The following is a 12,245-nucleotide window of genomic DNA, read 5'->3' as shown; positions in this document are numbered from 1 at the left end:
GAGGGGACTAAGGACGCACCCTTGTGGAGCCCCCGTGTTGCGGATCATTGTGGAGGAGGTAATGAACTCCCTTGAACCTGTTGGTGTTGATAAGTAAGCCAACAGTAGAGCAAGCTAACCCTTCTTAGTTAAACCTAGCCAGATGGGTTTAAACTGTACATGCTTGTTGTTGGCTTTAAACTGTTCATGCTTGTTGTTCTTGTATTGACTTTGATAAGTAAGCCAATTACTCTTCTTACCCTAGTTTGACCAAGTGGAATTGCTTTAAACTTCAATATTTTATATTGTTTTATGTATGTACTGATTAGATTTATATGGTTTTACATCTTGAATATATACCTTGAAATCCTTTTTACGATTGTGTTATTCAAAAGTTATGCCAATTGATGCTGCAATGGTACATCTACCTCTCCCTTTTCAGGGTGATCGGGCACCTTATCTCTATCAAAAGATAACAGCTATGTCAGAGGGGAGGATGAATCCCTTTTTGTCTGCAAAGAGATTGTGTAGCGTCATTGCTAGGTGCAGTCCTCCGACCTACTAACCGTAATAGAGCCCAAATTGATTAAGGGATTGATTGGAGGAATCTTTGCATTAGACTAGAACAACATTTAATGATTATCCAATGGTATTCAATGCAAGCTCAGTGAAAGAAAGGAGGGCTGTTTAGGTGATATCTGTTGAGTGTAATGGCATGTCTCACCTGCCTATTATTTAGCTATAAAGTGATGATTTTAAATAAAGGCTAACACTTCCCTTTGGGCCCTGTGCTAAAAAGGATAGCTGTTTTTTAAGAGATTAGTCTGGTTAATTACACTGGCTGTCACAGTTTTACATATCAATTAAATGAGAAGTATCTATTAAAGTATCTATTCCTGCTTGATGTTGTCACTGTCATATTATTGTATGCAGCCATTTCATCTGGGAATTTGCTGACATAGAATATTTAAGTAACACTTAGGGTGGATTCAAAGATAGAGTGCCATTAATATCACTTCCTTGACAGGTTGACAGGAAAAGCAAAGGGTTTCCAGGAATACAGCATTGTGTCCCATACTTGCCTCTTGACATAAGAAAATCTCCGGAAACTACCAGATCTGTGCTGTCAATAAGGGGACATTCTATGAGATATCTTTCCATTGCTACTGGGAGGACGTAGTGCACTGAATAGATGTTCCCTGATTCTTTCTACCACTCTCCATAAGGCTTGTCGTGAAGTGTTTATAGCAATGCGCTACCAACTTGCCAAGGGAATTTTTCGGAAGGCCCCATGAGGTGTGCCAACGGTGTGCTCATGCTGCCCGAAATACAAAGCTTGTGTCCCTTTCACCCAGTGGGCTGGGACACTGATGACTTCAAAGATGCACGTCACTTTGTCACTATGCCGACAGCTACCCTGTAACAGAATACCAGTACCAGACCACTCCACGTGGAGTCATGTGCAGGATGTGTTGAGTATTTGACCCCTCTGCAAAACATGACTTAGTACTTGGTGGCAAAACCCTTGTTGGCAATCACAGAGGTCAGATGTTTCTTGTAGTTGGCCACCATGTTTGCACACATCTCAGGAGGGATTTTGTCACACTGCTCTTTGCAGATCTTCTCCAAGTCATTAAGGTTTAGAGGCTGACGTTTGGCAACTCGAACGTTCAGCTCCCTCCAAAGATTTTCTATGGGATTAAGGTCTGGAGATTGGCTAAGCCACTCCAGGACCTTAATGTGCTTCTTCTTGAGCCACTCCTTTATTGCCTTGGCCTTGTGTTTTGGTCATTGTCACGCTGGAATACCCATCCACAACCCATTTTCAATGCCCTGGCTGAGGGAAGGAGGTTCTCACCCAAGATTTGACAGTACATGGCCCCGTCCATCGTCCCTTTGATGCGGTGAAGTTGTCCTGTCCCCTTAGCAGAAAAACACCCCCAAAGCATAATGTTTCCACCTCCATGTTTGACGGTGAGGATGGTGTTCTTGGGGTCATAGGCAGAATTCCTCCTCCTCCAAACATGGCGAGTTGAGTTCATGCCAAAGAGCTTGATTTTGGTCTCATCTGACCACAACACTTTCATCCAGTTCTCCTCTGAATCATTCAGATGTTCATTGGCAAACTTCAGACGGGCCTGTATATGTGCTTTCTTGAGCAGGGGGTCATTGCGGGCGCTGCAGGATTTCAGTCCTTCACGGCGTAGTGTGTTACCAATTGTTTTCTTGGTGACTATGGTCCCAGCTGCCTTGAGATCATTGACAAGATCCTCCCGTGTAGTTCTGGGCTGATTCCTCACCGTTCTCATGATCATTGCAACTCCACGAGGTGAGATCTTGCATGGAGCCCCAGGCCGAGGGAGATTGACAGTTATTTTGTGTTTCTTCCATTTGCAAATAATCACACCAACTGTTGTCACCTTCTCACCAAGCTGCTTGGCGATGGTCTTGTAGTCCATTCCAGCCTTGTGTAGGTCTACAATCTTGTCCCTGACATCCTTGGAGAGCTCTTTGGTCTTGGGCATTGTGGAGAGTTTGGAATCTGATTGATTGATTGCTTCTGTGGACAGGTGTCTTTTATACAGGTAACAAGCTGAGATTAGGAGCACTCCCTTTAAGAGTGTGCTCCTAATCTCAGCTCGTTACCTGTATAAATGACACCTGGGAGCCAGAAATCTTTCTGATTGAGAGGGGGTCAAATACTTATTTCCCTCAATAAAATGCAAATCAATTTATAACATTTTTGACATACGTTTTTCTGGATTTTTTGGTTGTTATTCTGTCTCTCACTGTTCAAATAAACCTACCATTAAAATTATAGACTGATAATTTCTTTGTCAGTGGGCAAACGTCAAAATCAGTAGGGGATCAAATACTTTTTTCCCTCACTGTAATTGTTATTTTGCCTTCTCAACATGTTGCAGGGAGAGACAGGAGCAGGTTGTTAGTAGGTGGGAACAGTCAGTGCTGTTGACTTGTTTTGGGTGTTAATAAGAATTCTGATTTCAGATAGATTTTAATTACATTTTCACCATTCATGGGAATGGAGTATGAACAGCACCCATAATTAAATCCAATACCTTCAACACATACGCTTCATACTGTACATTGTACTTTCAATCAGGTCCTATGGGTAATTTATTACTAAGTACGTTTTTTTATGTTTCTAGTGATTTACACTTAATTGACAGCAAACGTAAATCTGAGCATAAGTATTGTAAGCATTGATTATCAAAAGTGTTTATTATTAAAGTTGTTACTCAAAGTTAATCAACTCATCCCTGGTCATGCAAAGGGTAAATCATGTTTAGTCTTACCTTTACAGTAAGAGGGAAAGAGTAAAGTGGAAGTACTATACGCAATTGTTGACCCCTCACCTTTCACAATACTTTGTACTGTATTAGAGAGGTTTCCATTGACCCACTGTCACCTAGTGGTGAGAAAATGTAGATATTATTTTCACCTGCAATGCATGGACCCTGACAATTATGAGGGGGTGGCCCCCTCGTGTGGCTGTGATCTATAATTACAGAAACATTTTCTCATTGGCACTATTATTTAGCTTTAAAGTGATGATTTTAAATAAAGGCTAACACTTCCCTTTGGGCCCTGTGCTAAAAAGGATAGCTGTTTTTTAAGAGATTAGTCTGGTTAATTACACTGGCTGTCACAGTTTTACATATCAATTAAATATATATTCCTGCTTGATGTTGTCATTGTCATATAATTGTATGCAGCCATTTCATCTGGGAATTTGCTGACATAGAATTTTTAAGTAACACTTAGGGTGGATTCAAAGATAGAGTGCCATTAATATCACTTCCTTGACAGGTTGATAGGAAAAGCAAAGGGTTTCCAGGAATACAGCATTGTGTCCCATACTTGCCTCTTGACATAAGAAAATCTTCGGAAACTACCAGATCTGTGCTGTCAATAAGGGGACATTCTATGAGGTATCTTTCCATTGCTACTGGGAGGACGTAGTGCACTGAATAGATGTTCCCTGATTCTTTCTACCACTCTCCATAAGGCTTGTCGTGAAGTGTTTATAGCAATGCGCTACCAACTTGCCAAGGGAATTTTTCGGAAGGCCCCATGAGGTGTGCCAACGGTGTGCTCACGCTGCCCGAAATACAAAGCTTGTGTCCCTTTCACCCAGTGGGCCGGGACACCGATGACTTCAAAGATGCACGTCACTTTGTCACTATGCCGACAGCTACCCTGTAACAGAATACCAGTACCAGACCACTCCACGTGGAGTCATGTGCAGGATGTGTTGAGTATTTGACCCCTCTGCAAAACATGACTTAGTACTTGGTGGCAAAACCCTTGTTGGCAATCACAGAGGTCAGACGTTTCTTGTAGTTGGCCACCATGTTTGCACACATCTCAGGAGGGATTTTGTCACACTGCTCTTTGCAGATCTTCTCCAAGTCATTAAGGTTTAGAGGCTGACGTTTGGCAACTCGAACGTTCAGCTCCCTCCAAAGATGTTCTATGGGATTAAGGTCTGGAGACTGGCTAAGCCACTCCAGGACCTTAATGTGCTTCTTCTTGAGCCACTCCTTTATTGCCTTGGCCGTGTGTTTTGGTCATTGTCAGGCTGGAATACCCATCCACAACCCATTTTCAATGCCCTGGCTGAGGGAAGGAGGTTCTCACCCAAGATTTGACAGTACATGGCCCCGTCCATCGTCCCTTTGATGCGGTGAAGTTGTCCTGTCCCCTTAGCAGAAAAACACCCCCAAAGCATAATGTTTCCACCTCCATGTTTGACGGTGAGGATGGTGTTCTTGGGGTCATAGGCAGAATTCCTCCTCCTCCAAACATGGCGAGTTGAGTTCATGCCAAAGAGCTTGATTTTGGTCTCATCTGACCACAACACTTTCATCCAGTTCTCCTCTGAATCATTCAGATGTTCATTGGCAAACTTCAGACGGGCCTGTATATGTGCTTTCTTGAGCAGGGGGTCATTGCGGGCGCTGCAGGATTTCAGTCCTTCACGGCGTAGTGTTACCAATTGTTTTCTTGGTGACTATGGTCCCAGCTGCCTTGAGATCATTGACAAGATCCTCCCGTGTAGTTCTGGGCTGATTCCTCACCGTTCTCATGATCATTGCAACTCCACGAGGTGAGATCTTGCATGGAGCCCCAGGCCGAGGGAGATTGACAGTTATTTTGTGTTTCTTCCATTTGCAAATAATCACACCAACTGTTGTCACCTTCTCACCAAGCTGCTTGGCGATGGTCTTGTAGTCCATTCCAGCCTTGTGTAGGTCTACAATCTTGTCCCTGACATCCTTGGAGAGCTCTTTGGTCTTGGGCATTGTGGAGAGTTTGGAATCTGATTGATTGATTGCTTCTGTGGACAGGTGTCTTTTATACAGGTAACAAGCTGAGATTAGGAGCACTCCCTTTAAGAGTGTGCTCCTAATCTCAGCTCGTTACCTGTATAAAAGACACCTGGGAGCCAGAAATCTTTCTGATTGAGAGGGGGTCAAATACTTATTTCCCTCAATAAAATGCAAATCAATTTATTACATTTTTGACATGCGTTTTTCTGGATTTTTTGGTTGTTATTCTGTCTCTCACTGTTCAAATAAACCTACCATTAAAATTATAGACGGATAATTTCTTTGTCAGTGGGCAAACGTACAAAATCAGCAGGGGATCAAATACTTTTTTCCCTCACTGTAATTGTTATTTTGCCTTCTCAACATGTTGCAGGGAGAGACAGGAGCAGGTTGTTAGTAGGTGGGAACAGTCAGTGCTGTTGACTTGTTTTGGGTGTTAATAACAATTCTGATTTCAGATAGATTTTAATTACATTTTCACCATTCATGGGAATGCAGTATGAACAGCACCCATAATTAAATCCAATACCTTCAACACATACGCTTCATACTGTACATTGTACTTTCAATCAGGTCCTATGGGTAATTTATTACTAAGTACGTTTTTTAATGTTTCTAGTGATTTACACTTAATTGACAGCAAACGTAAATCTGAGCATAAGTATTGTAAGCATTGATTATCAAAAGTGTTTATTATTAAAGTTGTTACTCAAAGTTAATCAACTCATCCCTGGTCATGCAAAGGGTAAATCATGTTTAGTCTTACCTTTACAGTAAGAGGGAAAGAGTAAAGTGGAAGTACTATACGCAATTGTTGACCCCTCACCTTTCACAATACTTTGTACTGTATTAGAGAGGTTTCCATTGACCCACTGTCACCTAGTGGTGAGAAAATGTAGATATTATTTTCACCTGCAATGCATGGACCCTGACAATTATGAGGGGTGGCCCCTCGTGTGGCTGTGATCTATAATTACAGAAACATTTTCTCATTGGCACTATTATTTAGCTTTAAAGTGATGATTTTAAATAAAGGCTAACACTTCCCTTTGGGCCCTGTGCTAAAAAGGATAGCTGTTTTTAAAGAGATTAGTCTGGTTAATTACACTGGCTGTCACAGTTTTACATATCAATTCAATATCTATTCCTGCTTGATGTTGTCACTGTCATATTATTGTATTCAGCCATTTCATCTGGGAATTTGCTGACATAGAATATTTAAGTAACACTTAGGGTGGATTCAAAGATAGAGTGCCATTAATATCACTTCCTTGACAGGTTGACAGGAAAAGCAAAGGGTTTCCAGGAATACAGCATTGTGTCCCATACTTGCCTCTTGACATAAGAAAATCTCCGGAAACTACCATATCTGTGCTGTCAATAAGGGGACATTCTATGAGATATCTTTCCATTGCTACTGGGAGGACGTAGTGCACTGAATAGATGTTCCCTGATTATTTCTACCACTCTCCATAAGGCTTGTCGTGAAGTGTTTATAGCAATGCGCTACCAACTTGCCAAGGGAATTTTTCGGAAGGCCCCATGAGGTGTGCCAACGTTGTGCTCATGCTGCCCGAAACACAAAGCTTGTGTCCCTTTCACCCAGTGGGCTGGGACACTGATGACTTCAAAGATGCACGTCACTTTGCCACTATGCCGACAGCTACCCTGTAACAGAATACCAGTACCAGACAACTCCACATGGAGTCATGTGCAGGATGTGTTGTGTGCTAAAAGTGGCATCTGAGCCTTGTAGCCTATCGTAGTTAGCCAGGCAAAGAAAACACACAAGATTTAGATTCAGATCAACTTTATTATTCCACCAGGGGGAAATTAATTTGGTAATGTGCTTATACCAACAGGGATAGGAAAAACAATGTACTACATGTCTACTCTTCATATGACATCATTGCATACAGTGAGGGAAAAAAGTAGTTGATCCCCTGCTGATTTTCTACGTTTGCCCACTGACAAAGACATGATCAGTCTATAATTTTAATGGTAAGTTTATTTGAACAGAGAGACAGAATAACAACAACAAAATCCAGATGTTATATATTGATTTGCATTTTAATTAGGGAAATAAGTATTTGACCCCTCTGCAAAACATGACTTAGTACTTGGTGGCAAAACCCTTGTTGGCAATCACAGAGGTCAGACGTTTCTTGTAGTTGGCCACCATGTTTGCACACATCTCAGGAGGGATTTTGTCGCACTGCTCTTTGCAGATCTTCTCCAAGTCATTAAGGTTTAGAGGCTGACGTTTGGCAACTCGAACGTTCAGCTCCCTCCAAAGATTTTCTATGGGATTAAGGTCTGGAGACTGGCTAAGCCACTCCAGGACCTTAATGTGCTTCTTCTTGAGCCACTCCTTTGTTGCCTTGGCCGTGTGTTTTGGTCATTGTCACGCTGGAATACCCATCCACAACCCATTTTCAATGCCCTGGCTGAGGGAAGGAGGTTCTCACCCAAGATTTGACAGTACATGGCCCCGTCCATCGTCCCTTTGATGCGGTGAAGTTGTCCTGTCCCCTTAGCAGAAAAACACCCCCAAAGCATAATGTTTCCACCTCCATGTTTGACGGTGGGGATGGTGTTCTTGGGGTCATAGGCAGAATTCCTCCTCCTCCAAACATGGCGAGTTGAGTTCATGCCAAAGAGCTCGATTTTGGTCTCATCTGACCACAACACTTTCATCCAGTTCTCCTCTGAATCATTCAGATGTTCATTGGCAAACTTCAGACGGGCCTGTATATGTGCTTTCTTGAGCAGGGGGGCCTTGTGGGCACTGCAGGATTTCAGTCCTTCATGGCGTAGTGTGTTACCAATTGTTTTCTTGGTGACTATGGTCCCAGCTGCCTTGAGATCATTGACAAGATCCTCCCGTGTAGTTCTGGGCTGATTCCTCACCGTTCTCATGATCATTGCAACTCCACGAGGTGAGATCTTGCATGGAGCCCCAGGCCGAGGGAGATTGACAGTTATTTTGTGTTTCTTCCATTTGCAAATAATCACACCAACTGTTGTCACCTTCTCACCAAGCTGCTTGGCGATGGTCTTGTAGTCCATTCCAGCCTTGTGTAGGTCTACAATCTTGTCCCTGACATCCTTGGAGAGCTCTTTGGTCTTGGGCATTGTGGAGAGTTTGGAATCTGATTGATTGATTGCTTCTGTGGACAGGTGTCTTTTATACAGGTAACAAGCTGAGATTAGGAGCACTCCCTTTAAGAGTGTGCTCCTAATCTCAGCTCGTTACCTGTATAAAAGACACCTGGGAGCCAGAAATCTTTCTGATTGAGAGGGGGTCAAATACTTATTTCCCTCAATAAAATGAAAATCAATTTATAACATTTTTGACATGCGTTTTTCTGGATTTTTTGGTTGTTATTCTTTCTCTCACTGTTCAAATAAACCTACCATTAAAATTATAGACTGATAATTTCTTTGTCAGTGGGCAAACGTCAAAATCAGCAGGGGATCAAATACTTTTTTCCCTCACTTTAATTGTTATTTTGCCTTCTCAACATGTTGCAGGGAGAGACAGGAGCAGGTTGTTAGTAGGTGGGAACAGTCAGTGCTGTTGACTTGTTTTGGGTGTTAATAAGAATTCTGATTTCAGATAGATTTTAATTACATTTTCACCATTCATGGGAATGCAGTATGAACAGCACCCATAATTAAATCCAATACCTTCAACACATACGCTTCATACTGTACATTGTACTTTCAATCAGGTCCTATGGGTAATTTATTACTAAGTACGTTTTTTTTATGTTTCTAGTGATTTACACTTAATTGACAGCAAACGTAAATCTGAACATAAGTATTGTAAGCATTGATTATCAAAAGTGTTTATTATTAAAGTTGTTACTCAAAGTTAATCAACTCATCCCTGGTCATGCAAAGGGTAAATCATGTTTAGTCTTACCTTTACAGTAAGAGGGAAAGAGTAAAGTGGAAGTACTACACGCAATTGTTGACCCCTCACCTTTCACAATACTTTGTACTGTATTGTAGAGGTTTCCATTGACCCACTGTCACCTAGTGGTGAGAAAATGTAGATATTATTTTCACCTGCAATGCATGGACCCTGACAATTATGAGGGGGTGGCCCCCTCGTGTGGCTGTTATCTATAATTGCAGAAACATTTTCTCATTGGCACTATTATTTAGCTTTAAAGTGATGATTTTAAATAAAGGCTAACACTTCCCTTTGGGCCCTGTGCTAAAAAGGATAGCTGTTTTTTAAGAGATTAGTCTGGTTAATTACACTGGCTGTCACAGTTTTACATATCAATTAAATATATATTCCTGCTTGATGTTGTCATTGTCATATAATTGTATGCAGCCATTTCATCTGGGAATTTGCTGACATAGAATTTTTAAGTAACACTTAGGGTGGATTCAAAGATAGAGTGCCATTAATATCACTTCCTTGACAGGTTGACAGGAAAAGCAAAGGGTTTCCAGGAATACAGCATTGTGTCCCATACTTGCCTCTTGACATAAGAAAATCTCCGGAAACTACTAGATCTGTGCTGTCAATAAGGGGACATTCTATGAGGTATCTTTCCATTGCTACTGGGAGGACGTAGTGCACTGAATAGATGTTCCCTGATTCTTTCTACCACTCTCCATAAGGCTTGTCGTGAAGTGTTTATAGCAATGCGCTACCAACTTGCCAAGGGGATTTTTCGGAAGGCCCCATGAGGTGTGCCAACGGTGTGCTCACGCTGCCCGAAATACAAAGCTTGTGTCCCTTTCACCCAGTGGGCTGAGACACTGATGACTTCAAAGATGCACGTCACTTTGTCACTATGCCGACAGCTACCCTGTAACAGAATACCAGTACCAGACCACTCCACGTGGAGTCATGTGCAGGATGTGATGTGTGCTAAAAGTGGCATCTGAGCCTTGTAGCCTATCGTAGTTAGCCAGGCAAAGAAAACACACAAGATTTAGATTCAGATCAACTTTATTATTCCACCAGGGGGAAATTAATTTGGTAATGTGCTTATACCAACAGGGATAGGAAAAACAATGTACTACATGTCTACTCTTCATATGACATCATTGCATACAGTGAGGGAAAAAAGTATTTGATCCCCTACTGATTTTGTACGTTTGCCCACTGACAAAGACATGATCAGTCTATAATTTTAATGGTAGGTTTATTTGAACAGAGAGACAGAATAACAACAACAAAATCCAGATGTTATATATTGATTTGCATTTTAATGAGGGAAATAAGTATTTGACCTCTCTGCAAAACATGACTTAGTACTTGGTGGCAAAACCCTTGTTGGCAATCACAGAGGTCAGACGTTTCTTGTAGTTGGCCACTAGGTTTGCACACATCTCAGGAGGGATTTTGTCGCACTGCTCTTTGCAGATCTTCTCCAAGTCATTAAGGTTTCGAGGCTGACGTTTGGCAACTCGAACGTTCAGCTCCCTCCAAAGATTTTCTATGGGATTAAGGTCTGGAGACTGGCTAAGCCACTCCAGGACCTTAATGTGCTTCTTCTTGAGCCACTCCTTTGTTGCCTTGGCCGTGTGTTTTGGTCATTGTCACGCTGGAATACCCATCCACAACCCATTTTCAATGCCCTGGCTGAGGGAAGGAGGTTCTCACCCAAGATTTGACGGTACATGGCCCCGTCCATCGTCCCTTTGATGCGGTGAAGTTGTCCTGTCCCCTTAGCAGAAAAACACCCCCAAAGCATAATGTTTCCACCTCCATGTTTGACGGTGGGGATGGTGTTCTTGGGGTCATAGGCAGAATTCCTCCTCCTCCAAACATGGCAGTTGAGTTGATGCCAAAGAACTCGATTTTGGTCTCATCTGACCACAACACTTTCATCCAGTTCTCCTCTGAATCATTCAGATGTTCATTGGCAAACTTCAGACGGGCCTGTATATGTGCTTTCTTGAGCAGGGGGTCATTGCGGGCGCTGCAGGATTTCAGTCCTTCACGGCGTAGTGTGTTACCAATTGTTTTCTTGGTGACTATGGTCCCAGCTGCCTTGAGATCATTGACAAGATCCTCCCGTGTAGTTCTGGGCTGATTCCTCACCGTTCTCATGATCATTGCAACTCCACGAGGTGAGATCTTGCATGGAGCCCCAGACCGAGGGAGATTGACAGTTATTTTGTGTTTCTTCCATTTGCAAATAATTACACCAACTGTTGTCACCTTCTCACCAAGCTGCTTGGCGATGGTCTTGTAGTCCATTCCAGCCTTGTGTAGGTCTACAATCTTGTCCCTGACATCCTTGGAGAGCTCTTTGGTCTTGGGCATTGTGGAGAGTTTGGAATCTGATTGATTGATTGCTTCTGTGGACAGGTGTCTTTTATACAGGTAACAAGCTGAGATTAGGAGCACTCCCTTTAAGAGTGTGCTCCTAATCTCAGCTCGTTACCTGTATAAAATACACCTGGGAGCCAGAAATCTTTCTGATTGAGAGGGGGTCAAATACTTATTTCCCTCAATAAAATGAAAATCAATTTATAACATTTTTGACATGCGTTTTTCTGGATTTTTTGGTTGTTATTCTTTCTCTCACTGTTCAAATAAACCTACCATTAAAATTATAGACTGATAATTTCTTTGTCAGTGGGCAAACGTACAAAATCAGCAGGGGATCAAATACTTTTTTCCCTCACTGTAATTGTTCTTTTGCCTTCTCAACATGTTGCAGGGAGAGACAGGAGCAGGTTGTTAGTAGGTGGGAACAGTCAGTGCTGTTGACTTGTTTTGGGTGTTAATAAGAATTCTGATTTCAGATAGATTCTAATTACATTTTCACCATTCATGAGAATGCAGTATGAACAGCACCCATAATTAAATCCAATACCTTCAACACATACGCTTCATACTGTACATTGTACTTTCAATCAGGTCCTATGGGTAAT

The sequence above is a fragment of the Coregonus clupeaformis genome, chromosome 35 (assembly GCF_020615455.1).
Source record: "Coregonus clupeaformis isolate EN_2021a chromosome 35, ASM2061545v1, whole genome shotgun sequence".
In the NCBI taxonomy this organism is placed as follows: Eukaryota; Metazoa; Chordata; class Actinopteri; order Salmoniformes; family Salmonidae; genus Coregonus; species Coregonus clupeaformis.
The sequence above is the reverse complement of the archived record's forward strand: the minus strand, read 5'-3'. Positions refer to the sequence as shown.